The sequence below is a fragment of the Xenopus laevis genome, chromosome 5L, assembly GCF_017654675.1.
Source record: "Xenopus laevis strain J_2021 chromosome 5L, Xenopus_laevis_v10.1, whole genome shotgun sequence".
NCBI classification, from domain to species: domain Eukaryota; kingdom Metazoa; phylum Chordata; class Amphibia; order Anura; family Pipidae; genus Xenopus; species Xenopus laevis.
In genome coordinates, this window is record NC_054379.1 from 5,696,826 (window position 1) to 5,710,829 (window position 14,004).

General features: G+C 42.2%; 1 protein-coding gene across 1 annotated transcript in view; it reads left to right on the forward strand.

The window, feature by feature from the left end:
• Positions 1-2,446: 2,446 nt before the first annotated feature.
• Positions 2,447-14,004, forward strand: part of fbxo11.L (F-box protein 11 L homeolog) — a 44,251-nt gene continuing 32,693 nt past the window's right edge. The window contains 1 exon segment of the mRNA NM_001093135.1: positions 2,447-2,521. The gene's annotated coding sequence lies outside the window, so the exon portion shown is untranslated.

Below are 14,004 nucleotides of genomic sequence, written 5' to 3' on the forward strand. Positions count from 1 at the left end.
CAGGTTGGTCTGCACAGTTTTGTTTTCTTTAGACATGTGCCCAACCTAAATTAGTGATGTGCAGGTCGGCCTGAACCCCGCGGGTCTGGGCCGACTCCTGCACAAAATCTTCGGCTTGGGGGTTCGAGCTCTTCTCCTGCTATCCCCGCCCGCGACCTAGCACTACCAGGGCCGGAATTTATAGACTCGCGCCTGCCCTTTTGTGACATCACTGCGGGGCAGCAGCACGTCGGGGGTGGGTAAGGGTCGGGAAATTCTTGACCTGCACATCACTAACCTAAACCTGCTTACCCTAAGCCTGACCCCCTTTCTCATCTCCATGAAGTCCCACCTGACCCACTCTTAGTCAGGGCCGCGTCACCTGGAAGTGATGTCACAAACCATAAGTGAAATCACACCGACCGATTTTTACGATGTAAAATCTTCGTACATTTCCCCGTGAATGGCCACGTGTAGCACCCCCCACAGCAGCTGACTCACAGGCCACGAAGTATAAAGTAACTGAATCCCGATCACTTCACAGGTATTCTATGAGTACTGGCCCACTGCAGGGTCCCACCCTAGGACCGGATACATTTACACCCCCTGCCAGATTAACATGTATTTATTAGGGATGCACCAAATCCAGGATTCGGTTCGGGATTTGGCCTTTTTCAGCAGGATTCGGATTCGGCTGAATCCTTCTGACCGGCCAAACCGAATCCTAATTTGCACATGCAAATTAGGGGTGGGGAGAGAAATCGCATTTTTTTTGTCACAAAACAAGGAAGTAAAAAATGTTTTCCCACCCCTAATTTGGATATGTAAATTAGGATTCGGTAGAATCTTTTGTGAAGGATTTGGTGGTTCGGCCGAATCCAAAATAGTGGAGTGGGTGCATCCCTAGTATTTATATAGCGCCAACATATTCCATAGCGCTGTATGGACCAGTCTGAGCACTGATGCCCTTAAAGGGATACTTTCATGGGGAAAAAAAATTCAAAACGCATCAGTTAATAGTGCTGCTCTAGCAGAATTCTGCACTGAAATCCATTTCTCAAAAGAGCAAACAGATTTTTTTTATATTCAATTTTGAAATCTGACATGGGGCTAGACATATTGTCAGTTTCCCAGCTGCCCCCAGTCATGTGACTTGTGCTCTGATAAACTTCAGTCACTCTTTACTGCTGTACTGCAAGTTGGACTGATATCACCCCCTCCCTTCCCCCCAGCAGCCAAACAAAAGAACAATGGGAAGGTAACCAGATAGCAGCTCCCTAACACAAGATAACAGCTGCCTGGTAGATCTTAGAACAGCACTCAATAGTAAAATCCAGGTCCCACTGAGACACATTCAGTTACATTGAGTAGGAGAAACAGCAGCCTGCCAGAAAGTAATTCCATCCTAAAGTGCAGGCACAAGTCACATGACCAGGGGCAGCTGGGAAATTGACAAAATGTCTAGCCCCATGTCAGATTTCAAAATTAAATATAAAAAAATCTGTTTGCTCTTTTGAGAAATGGATTTCAGTGCAGAATTCTGCTGGAGCAGCACTATTAACTGATGTGTTTTGAAAAAAACATGTTTTCCCATGACAGGATCCCTTTAACTAAAATGTTTGGTTGGTTTTTGGGGCCACACAAGCTGCACTGAATCCTATAGAATGAATAAGAAAGTCCCCAGAGAAGGAATGAATACAAGGTTGAAGTATCACAGGGCCCCGCACAGACTCTCACTGCACAACCCCATTACAACTCTATTATAAGCCCATTACAAGTCATTACAAGTCCGTCACTTCGCCGCCCACGTACATTACAGGCCTCACGCGGCTCTTCCGCTCACTGGGGAATAAGAACTCGCTGCTCCCCGAGAAATAAAGAGTCATGAGCCGCTGCAAGTTGTACTTATCGTCCAGCGCATGTGGAAAAGCCGCAGTGTGTTTAGATTCCCTCAACGCAGCTCCACCCCGGCCACCATGTTCCCTCAGCCAAAGCACAGGAGGCGAAAAAGAGACGCCGCTTGTGATTGGCTCGGGCCGCGGGTTCTTTCAGCGTCGCTGGCTCTTATTGGTGGAAAGGGAATGTCGGCGATGTGTCGCGCTTTGCCATTGGTTGCAGTAAAGGAAAGGCAGCGACTACGCATCGTTCCTCCTCCTTCTCCCCCCCGCTGTGTGACTGGGTCTCTGGCGGTGTCAATGGCTCCTCCTGCCGCGGGGGACAGACGGGGCTTACGGGAGGGGATCTTATCGGGGCTTCTGTGAGGAGGAGGAGAGCTTTGCGCTAGCGGCCGTAAGGAGAGGTTGAAGGAAGACGAACGACAAAGAGACGCAGGGAGGGGGCGGAGTTGTGAGCGGCTCGCGCATTCACTCTCTCCCCGCACCCGCCTGGCACCGACACAGGGCGAGCCCAGCCAGCAGCAGCCCGGAGTGGCCCTCACCCGACAGTCAGCAAATGAACTCGGTCAGAGCAGCGAACAGGAGACCCAGGCGAGTGTCGAGGCCGCGCCCGGTGCAGCCGGAGAGAAATAACGCCGAGGAACGGGGTAAGACTCGAGGGGAGGAGGAGACATTCTGTGTGTGACTGTGTAATTATTTATATATATATCTGTGTGTGTGAGGGGAGATTACGAGCCTGGAATCTTCCTCACGCCTCTGGGGGGCGCTGCCAGGAAAGTGCGCGGCTTGTCCTGAGTTCAGGCCTCGGGCCGCGCTTTGTCTGTGAGGGGAACAGAGAGTGAGGCCCAGCAGTAACCGCAGCGCCTCAACAATAACAACAACAAGCGGAGGTTACCGGGGAGCAGCCGTGTCACTGCTTGTGCCCAATGCGCGCGCTTACCCGGGACTTTATTCTACACACGTCACGTGACGCCCCTCTGCCCTCGCACTCACCTATTGGGGAGATCCTGCGGCTCCCCTTGTTCTCTGGTCTCTTCCTACTCTCACATTTGTCTCCTCAGCACAAGAAGTCCCCTATAAATGTCACCTGCAACCAAATCTGGCATTGTATATCTGTCTACTTCATTTATTCACTGAACATTACCCTCTCAATCTTACCCCTGGCTGCTGTCTTATTTATAGGGACTGTTCCCCTTTAAATTAACTGTTAGTAGGATGTAGAGACGGATATTCTGAGACAAGGGTTTCATTTTTTATTATTTGACTAGCTTTCTATTCAGCAGCTCTCCAGTTTGCAATTTCAGCCATCTGGTTGCTAGGGTCCAGTTTAACCTAGCAACCATGCATTGATTTGAATAAGAGACTGGAATAGGAGAGGCCTGAATAGAATGATGAGTAATAAAAAGTAGCAATAACAATACATTTGTAGCTTTGCAAAGTATTTGTTTTTTTTTCAGATTAACAGCTGCCTGGTAGATCTAAGAACAACACTCAATAGTAAAATCCAGGTCCCACTGAGACACATTCAGTTACATTGAGTAGGAGAAACAACAGCCTGCCAGAAAGCAGTTCCATCCTAAAGTGCAGGCACAAGTCACATGACTGGGGGCAGCTGGGAAACTGACAATATGTCTAGCCCCATGTCAGATTTCAACATTATAAAAAATCTGTTTGCTCTTTTGAGAAATGGATTTCAGTGCAGAAGTCTACTGGAGCAGCACTATTAACTGATGTATTTTGGGGAAAAAACATGTTTTTCCATGACAGTATCCCTTTAACTAGAGCCAGGACTGTGTGTAGGTGATATAGGGAGGGCATTTGCCCTGGGTCCGTTTAAGAACCTCAGGGGTCTCTTTATGGTGGATAATGTTCCACACCTTCATCTGTCTGTAGGAAAGTGACAGTTGTAGTTGACGTCTTGTATATATTTGTGCATATTATTTATTTCTCATGTATACAATTCATGCAGAAAGTCCTGATATTATTTCTCTTATAGACATTGCAATATGTGTCCTAGGAAGGAAAGCTTATCATTGTGCATTCACTGTATGATGTTCTCTACAATTTGCTTATAAATGACTTTTAGCCCCATCTGTATCTGTAGTAATGACTAGTGAGTGTAGTGTGTGTAGTTCCTCCCGGGTGGGTGATCAATATCTCTATTGACACCCCTTTAGTCCTTGATAAATGAACTAGCCCAGAACCCTCTACCTGTATGGGAAGCCTGAGCAAACTGACCAACAGATTTCTGTTATTAATAAATATTTTGTTTACTTTGTCTGAAACAGGATTGTAGAACTGAAGGCCTGTGTGCCAGATGCAGCCCTCCGAGGAATTTGTCTGCCCTCAGCTGCTTCTAGACTGCCTAGACTTCTTTATAACACCATTGTAGTTTTTATAATCTGACCCATGGGCACACCTTCTGCCCGATCATCTACATACAAATAATATTAGTGTTTAAAAGGGATGTTCAGCTGGAAAACACTTTTCCAGTTTATTTCAGATAGTACACCAGAAATAAAGATTCTTTCCAGTTACTTTCTATTTTCTATGTGACCATTTTTCTAATATTGAAGTGTAAAGTCAATTAAATAACCTCTGGAGGGGGGGGGGTCGCTGACTCTATATAAATTGATAAATTTAGTTGATACATTTCTTGTGTTTGTCCCCTCTGAGCAGAAGCCTTGAGTTTCATTAAAGACAGCTGTTAGAATTGATACAATAGTTGCTAATAGTGCTGCTGAGAAATGTATCCATAAATGTTGCAAAATTCTAACCATTTAGAGTCTGTGGATTAGTGATGTGCGGGTCAGGGTTTCTGCAACCGACCCTAAAGGTGGCCATACATGGGCAGATAAAAGCTGTCGACAGACCGAGTCGGCAGATTATTGGCCCGTGTATGGGGCCCCCAGACGGGCTTCCCCGATCGAGATCTGGCCGACTTTCGGATGGGACTAAAAATCCAGTAGTTCGTTGATCCGACCCGTTCCCATTCGTTAGGATCCGATCGTTGGGCCCTAGGGCCCACGATCGGATCAGCCAAACATTGCACACCTCAAGGTGGGCATATCGGAGAGAGATCTGCTCATTTGGCGACACCGCCAAACGAGCGGATTTCTCCGTGTATGGCCACCTTAACCCGCCCTGCTATGACAGCAGACGCGAGACTTTAAAACCAGAACCTGAAGTCGGATGCCGGCATTTGAAGGTGGCGAGCAGGGAGAGCAGGAGAAGAGCTCAACCCGCCCGCGACCCGCGAGGAGTACTGCGAGGTCGACCCGAACCCGCCCGACCCGCAGGTATCGGGTTGGCCTGCACATCACTGAGCTGTCAGAATGAAACAGAGACAAGGACATTCAACTTTAAACTTAGATTTTGAAAAAACTGAAAAAAAATAGTATGTTTCTGGAGAACAACCTGAAAACAATTTAAAGGAGACATTTTATGTAAAAAAAATAAGAATGTATCAGTGCGTTATACTCATTTAGATAGAGAAGAATTGTGCTTAAAAAAGTAGTGTTTCATGCTGATTTATTGAATATTTCTGCAAAAACCCTAATAATCCCTCCCTTCTCTTCCACTTCCTGCTCCCTGAATTCCCAGGCTGTGCACTCAGCTCACTGCACTGTAGGACAGGAACCAATCAGCAGCTAGCAGGACCTGATAGGGAACTGAAGCCTGTCTGTGCTTGTGTGACTGCAGGGCTGTGATTGGCTGTCCCCCTCCTACTGTGCTTCTGGCAGGGACCGTTAGGACACGCCCACCCCTCATTTGAAACACAGACAGGGACCAGAGAACATCTATAGGGAGCTCCAATAAAGGGGCCATATTTTTTAGCACCATGTAAAAGCAACACCAAATATTACTTAGAATTGCCTACAAAATTAGGGTTTTTTCATTTATCCTACATGTCTCCTTTAACTGAAATAAGTGTTTTGGAAGGTGCACAACTAATGGCTAGCTAATGGCACTCTAAGGTAAGGTTACTGAGCGGCTGAAAATTCAGAGACACTTCTTATAAATGCACTTAGCAAGGCCTCTCTGGTGCATTCTCTATGTTCTTCCCTTGTCTCCATGGGTTTCTTATGGCTACTCCACTTTCCTCCAACACTATTACACAAACATCCAGGCAGTTTAATTGGCTCCTGATAAAGTTACCTCTAGAGTAAACGTGACTGGGAGCTTAGATTGTAAGCTCCCCTGTGACAGGCTCTGCGAGCTGCTTCTAGAAGTGTCCCTGTGTTTTCTGATAATATGGTAACCTTTCTCTAGAGAAGCATCCCAAGTGCAGGATTTGCTTCTGGATCCCTCCACTGAATGTAAGGTGCATGTTTGACTCTATACTTGCTGCTGAAACAAACTGTCAACTCTTACTTATGAGACTTTTTTTTAAGCAACGGTCGAATGTTAATTTTTTAAGAATGGTTTATTATTTAAGAAAAAAATAGATTCTGCAAGTTCTAAGTTGTAAAACCCGAAAACTCAAATGAATCGACTACAAAAAAAACCTCGAATTGATCGAGTTTTCATGCAAAACCCTTTAAAAAAAACCCAAAAAAACCTCAAACATCTTGAAGGCTATTAAAGGGGTTGTTCACCTTTAAAACACAGTTCAGTTGCTTTCAACTTTTTTTCAATTACTTTCCATTATTTATTTTTCACTGTTTTCTCCAAAATCTAAGGGGCCGATTCACTAACTTCGAGTGAAGGATTCGAAGGTAAAAAACTTTGAATTTCGAAGTTTTTTTTTTTTTGGGCTACTTCGACCATCGAATGGGCTACTTCGACCTTCGAATCGAAGGATTCGAACTAAAAATCGTTTGACTATTCGACCATTCGATAGTCGAAGTACTGTCTCTTTAAAAAAAACTTCGGCCCCCCTAGTTCGCCATCTAAAAGCTACCGAAGTCAATGTTAGCCTATGGGGAAGGTCCCCATAGGCTTGCCTAACTTTTTTTGATCGAAGGATATTCCTTCGATCGTTGGATTTAAATTCTTCGAATCGTTAGATTTGAAGGATTTTATCGTTCGATCGAAGGAATTATCCTTCGATCGTTCGATTGAACTATCTGCGCTAAATGCTAGTCAGATATCGAGGGTTAATTAACCCTCGATATTCGACCCTTAGTGAATCGGCCCCTAAGTGTAAAGTGTAATGTTGGTGTCTCTGGTGTTTGAGTCTGACAGTTCAGTAATTCAGGTGCAGACTCTGAACTGTTACAATTTTACAACATTGAGTTGACACATTTCTCAGCAGCATCTGTGGAGTATCAGCAACTATTGTATCAAGTCTAACAGCTGCCTGTAATGAAACCCAGAGATTCTGCTCAGCAGGGACAAAGATAAGAAATGGATCAACTAAATGTATCAATTTAGAACAGTTTACAGGGTCAGCGACCCCCCCCCCCTCCCAGAGCTGCTCTAGAAGGTGAAAAATGACACTTTACACTTCATTATTAGAAAAACGTAACACATAGAAAATAGAAAAGTCATTGGGTGATCTGTCTGAAACCAACTAGTTATTTGAAGGTGAACAATCCCTTTAACATCTTCAATGGTTCTACTTGAATTTTTGTGGAAAACCCTAAAAATTAATACACTAAAGCTCTAGATAAGTCATTGGGACACTTTTTTTTTTTTTAAAAAAAATTTTTCAAGCCTAAGACAAGTTGCTAATTTTGTTCAAATTTAAGCATTGAAATTGTGGTTTGTTTTTTTGGTCCCGGTGACCAGGCCTGGATTTTTGGCAAGGCCACAAAGGCCCGGGCCTAGGGCAGCCAAAATCTAGGGGTGGCATGCCGCCCAGCCGCGTCCCTGAGGAGCACAGGGGATTTAAAGCTCCCCAATGCTCCGCTGCTTGAAATCACGCACGGGAGGGAAGGTCTCGCCGCCTAAAGGCCGGCACTAGGACCATGCAGGTGACCTTTATAAAGCTGCGCGACCTTTGACTTCAAGACTTTATTCCGGCACCCTATGTAATGTGCAGTTCGGGTGCATCATCATATAGGGGCAGATTTATCAAGGGTCAAATTGAAAATTCAATTTTGATTTCCAATTTTTTTTTCATGGGCAAAACTGTCAAATTCGACTATGGAGTTATCCAAAATCGATTCCAGTTTTTTCGAGATTCATCATACTCTGGCCCTTTAAGAATTCAATAATTCGCCTCCTAAAACCTGCCAAATTGCTGTTTAAGTCAATAGAAGAGGTCCAGGGATCAATTTGGAGTTGTTTGCAGCCTTTCAAGTTTTTTTGGAGAATAAACTCGAACTGAGTTTGAATTCGAATTTTCAAGTCGCTGAAATTAGTCCGAGTTGGAATAATTCGATTTGATCATTATATTTAGGTGCAGAATTATCCAGGGTCGAATTCCAAAGTAATGGGAGTTTTTTTGAACCGCCACAACTTCGAAATTCGAATTAAAAAATCGAAACTTATCAAAAAATCAGTTTTTCCCCCCAAATAGGTCAGTTTTTTTATAGAATTCGAATCGTTTGAATTGAAGTAACATCAAATTTGATTCTAAGTTTTTCCACCAATTGACTCCAAATAGGTTCTAGGAGATCCCCCATAGGCTAAAACAGAAATTCGGCAGGTTTTAGATGGCAAAATGGTCGGTCGAATTTTTTTTCCAAATCCGAATCGATTAATTCACAAACTAGTACACAAAAATTTACTCAACATTCTAATTTTTTTTCATTTGAATTTTCACTTCGACCTTTGATAAATCTGCCCCTTAGACTAGTCGAATTTATGGGAGTTTAAAAAAAACTCGCATGAATTTGAAATTCGACCCTTGATTAAATTGGTACTAGAACTCCAGGGATGTATTTACAGTAGAACGCCCCCATTTCATGTTTTTTTTTCGGTGAGCCAGAAAAAAGGTCTAATATGGGGAAATACTTTAGGCATAAAATATTGGTGGGGCAGAAAACAAACTGTAAAATGCAGAAAAACATAAAAACCAGGCGATGTACAGTGTAGGTCTCACTGTAAAATGAGCTGCTCTACTGGACGGGACACATTTGGCTTTAGGATTTCCATGGAGATTATTTTTTTCTTCCAGTTCTCTTGCTCCCCCCCAACACAATCATGTGCATCTCTAAATCAGCACCTGTACACCAGATGGCACCCAATGAATGAGCTTTACTGAAGGAGGGGGGGGGGCAGAATAATCTGTAGGGCTCTGACCCCGAGTATGAGAATAGTATCCCTGTGCAGCAGCTATATGCACCCAATCCATCACTTTTTCATTCATCTCTAATTTGCAAATTTAAAAAATCGCATGAACTCGGATTACATGAAATTATCGATTTCAGTTGTCGAGAGCTTTAAAGGAGGACTAAAGCCTAACTAAAGAAGTAGGTAGAAATGTATATTAATGTTGTTTGTTTATATAAACAAGCTGCTGTGTAGCCATGGGGCAGCCATTCAAGCACAGGATACACAGTAGATAACAGATAAGTACTACTATAGTTTATATAAACAAGCTGCTGTGTAGCCATTGGGGCAGCCATTCAATCACAGGATACACAGTAGATAACAGATAAGTACTACTATAGTTTATATAAACAAGCTGCTGTGTAGCCATGGGGGCAGCCATTCAAGCACAGGATACACAGTAGATAACAGATAAGTACTACTATAGTTTATATAAACAAGCTGCTGTGTAGCCATGGGGGCAGCCATTCAAGCACAGGATACACAGTAGATAACCGATAAGTACTACTATAGTTTATATAAACAAGCTGCTGTGTAGCCATGGGGGCAGCCATTCAATCACAGGATACACAGTAGATAACAGATAAGCACTACTATAGTTTATATAAACAAGCTGCTGTGTAGCCATGGGGGCAGCCATTCAAGCACAGGATACACAGTAGATAACAGATAAGTACTACTATAGTTTATAGAAACAAGCTGCTGTGTAGCCATGGGGGCAGCCATTCAAGCACAGGATACGCAGTAGATAACAGATAAGTACTACTATAGTTTATATAAACAAGCTGATGTGTAGACATGGGGGCAGCCATTCAAGCACAGGACACACAGTAGATAACAGATAAGTACTACTATAGTTTATATAAACAAGCTGCTGTGTAGCCATAGGGGCAGCCATTCAAAGGAGAAAAGGCTCAGGTTACACAGCAGACAAGCTCTGTAGAACATAATGGTGTTATCCTCTGCCATATAGATTGTTTCAGTTTCTGCCATACCTGTATACTACAAGCCTAATGTTACATTTTCCAAAAAGTAGAAAATGGCTGTATTTTATTTTTTATTACTAATCTTTCTTGTCGCAATAACTGTGCTGATGAATCATGTAAAGGCCTAAGTGGCATTTTGAGCATAAGGGATTTCTCAGGAATATATGTGGCAGTCGGCACACGTGTTTCATAAGCGCTAGGGGGGGGGATACACTTTCTGTCTTTTCTCCTATCTGCAAAGTGATTGAATGTGGGTGTGCCGCCTAATATTTACTTGAATGCAAATGCACTTTCCTTATTGTTTTCCAGCACAAATGCAAACTTTAGCCTTTACCGATGCTGTCCCTTTAAGGTCATTCCGATGTTGAAATGAGCACAGCATTTTCCCTTTTGCACGGCCCTTTCTTCTTGCCAACTGTTTGATGCTTTGATGAGGCAAGAGAAGACCTCTCCAGTTCCCTCCCTTCACTTCAATAATTGATATGTATATTATACAAAATAAATGTGCCCTTATCTGCTCACCCGCTGATTTGCTGCCTGTTTTATCATTGATCTGGTCCTTTCAGAGCAGGTACATACAGAGAAACATCCCCTCATTTTAAAGGGGACCTGTCTCCCAAATACAGTGGTGTGAAAAACTATTTGCCCCCTTCCTGATTTCTTATTCTTTTGCATGTTTGTCACACAAAATGTTTCTGATCATCAAACACATTTAACTATTAGTCAAAGATAACACAAGTAAACACAAAATGCAGTTTTTAAATGAGGGTTTTTATTATTTAGGGAGAAAAGAAATCCAAACCTGTGTGAAAAAGTAATTGCCCCCTGAACCTAATAACTGGTTGGGCCACCCTTAGCAGCAATAACTGCAATCAAGCGTTTGCGATAACTTGCAACGAGTCTTTTACAGCGCTCTGGAGGAATTTTGGCCCACTCATCTTTGCAGAATTGTTGTAATTCAGCTTTATTTGAGGGTTTTCTAGCATGAACCGCCTTTTTAAGGTCATGCCACAACATCTCAATAGGATTCAGGTCAGGACTTTGACTAGGCCACTCCAAAGTCTTCATTTTGTTTTTCTTCAGCCATTCAGAGGTGGATTTGCTGGTGTGTTTTGGGTCATTGTCCTGCTCAGCACCCAAGATCGCTTCAGCTTGAGTTGACGAACAGATGGCCGGACATTCTCCTTCAGGATTTTTTGGTAGACAGTAGAATTCATGGTTCCATCTATCACAGCAAGTCTTCCAGGTCCTGAAGCAGCAAAACAACCCCAGACCATCACACTACCACCACCATATTTTACTGTTGGTATGATGTTCTTTTTCTGAAATGCTGTGTTACTTTTACGCCAGATGTAACGGAACGCGCACCTTCCAAAAAGTTCAACTTTTGTCTCGTCGGTCCACAAGGTATTTTCCCAAAAGTCTTGGCAATCATTGAGATGTTTTTTAGCAAAATTGGGACGAGCCTTAATGTTCTTTTTGCTTAAAAGTGGTTTGCGCCTTGGAAATGTGCCATGCAGGCCGTTTTTGCCCAGTCTCTTTCTTATGGTGGAGTCGTGAACACTGACCTTAATTGAGGCAAGTGAGGCCTGCAGTTCTTTAGATGTTGTCCTGGGGTCTTTTGTGGCCTCTCGGATGAGTTGTCTCTGCGCTCTTGGGGTCATTTTGGTCGGCCGGCCACTCCTGAGAAGGTTCACCACTGTTCCATGTTTTTGCCATTTGTGGATAATGGCTCTCACTGTGGTTCGCTGGAGTCCCAAAGCTTTAGAAATGGCTTTATAACCTTTGAAATTGAACTCAGGTGGGATAAACCACAGTTAAGTTATTTTTTAACAAGGGGGGCAATCAGTTTTTCACACAGGCCCATGTAGATTTGGAGTTTTTTTTCTCCCTTAATAACGTAAACCTTCATTTAAAAACTGCATTTTGTGTTCAATTATGTTATCTTTGACTAATAGATAACGGTTTTTGATGAGCAGAAACATTTAAGTGTGACAAACATGCAAAAGAATAAGAAATCAGGAAGGGGGCAAATAGTTTTTCACACCACTGTAAATCTTCCAAATCCTATTTTATCATGTTAGTCAAGCAAAATGAACTTGAATTAAACTTTATAAATTATTTGAATCAAGTTTCCATCAATCTGGGAATTCATAATTATAACAAGCAGGCAGGAGCCATTTTGTGGGACACTGTTATTAAGACAAGTCTTGTATCATCTCAGAATCTTGTTTGTGCACCAGAATGGGGGACCTGATGTCCATCCCCATGTCCTGGTTACACAATTAAATGGTGAAGAGAACTGGGGGATGTGGGGAGAGCAGTGATATCTAGGGGCAGATTTATCAAGGGTCGAATTTCGAAGTGTAAAATACTTTGAAATTCGACCATCGAATTAAATCCTACTAAATTCGTAGGATTTATAGCATCGTATTTCGATCGTCGTACGATTGTACGAAAAATGCTCTAGAAGGTCCCCATAGGCTAACATAGCACCTCGGAAGGTTTAATTTGGCGAAGTATTGAAGTCGAAGTTTTTTTAAAGAGACAGTACTTCGATTATGGAATGGTCGAACGATTTTTACTTCGAATCGTTCGATTCGAAGTAGGATATGGCCTATTCGATGGTTGAAGTACCAAAAAAATTACTTTGAAATTCGAAGTTTTTTAACTTCGAAAATACACTCGAACCTTAGTAAATCTGCCCCCTAGTGCTGAATGGAAAGTGAAAGTAATTGCCTAAGGCATAGAGGAGGGGCAGACGATATTTGATTGACAGCTGAGACGTTTAAATGAGCTTACATCAGCTATGAATGCTTTAATAAAAAATAGAAATTGGATTTCATGTTTAATTTGAAAAGGACTTTTATTATACAGATTTTTTGTGTCTGGGTGACAGGTCCACTTTAAATGGGGTGTTCACCTTTAAATTAACTTTATGATGTAGAGAGGGATATTCTAAAACAATTTGCAATTGGTTTTCATTTTTTATTATTTGTGGTTTTTGAGTTATTTAGCTTTTTATTCAGCAGCTCTCCAGTTTGCAGTTACAGCATTCTGGTTGCTAGGGTCCAAATTCCCCTAGCAACCATGCACTGATTTGAATAAGAGACTGGAATATGAATAGGAGAGGCCTGAATAGAAAGATGAGTAATAAAAAGTAACAGTAACAATACATTTGTAGCCTTACAGAACATTTGTTTTTTGATGGGGTCAGTGACCCCCATTTAAAAGCTGGAGACAGAAGGCAAATAATTAAAAATAAATAAATAATGGCAACAGGTTCTGAACTGTTACAATTTTACAACATTGAGTTGATCCATTTCTCAGCAGCATCTCTGGAGTATCAGTAACTATTGTATCAAGTCTAACAGCTGCCTGTAATGAAACCCAGAGATTCTGCTCAGCAGGGACAAACATAAGAAATGGATCAACTAAATGTATCAATTTAGAACAGTTTACAGGGTCGGTGACCCCCCCCCCTGAGCTGCATTAGAAAGTGAAAAATGACACTTTACACTTAAATATTAGATACATTGTGACACAGAAAATATTGTCCATTGTAAGTAAATCTAATTTATAAGAATAATTAATAATTAATTTGTATCTAAAAAAGACCTTCTATTTGATATTAAAGGAGCTGTTCCAATATGGATGCATGCAGCTTAGTTAAAGGGGTAGTTCAACTTCCAAATACCTTTTTCAATTGCTTTCCACCTTTTTAATTACTGTTTTCCCAAAAGTTAAAAGTTCCTGTCTCTGGAGTTTCATTGATCCAGGAGCATCTGAACTGTTACAATTTGCTACATTTAGTTGTTACAATTAGTTGATACATTTTACATCAGCATCTGTGGAGTATCAGTAACTATTGTATCAAGTCTAACAGCTGCCTGTAATGAAACGCAGAGATTCTGCTCAGCAGG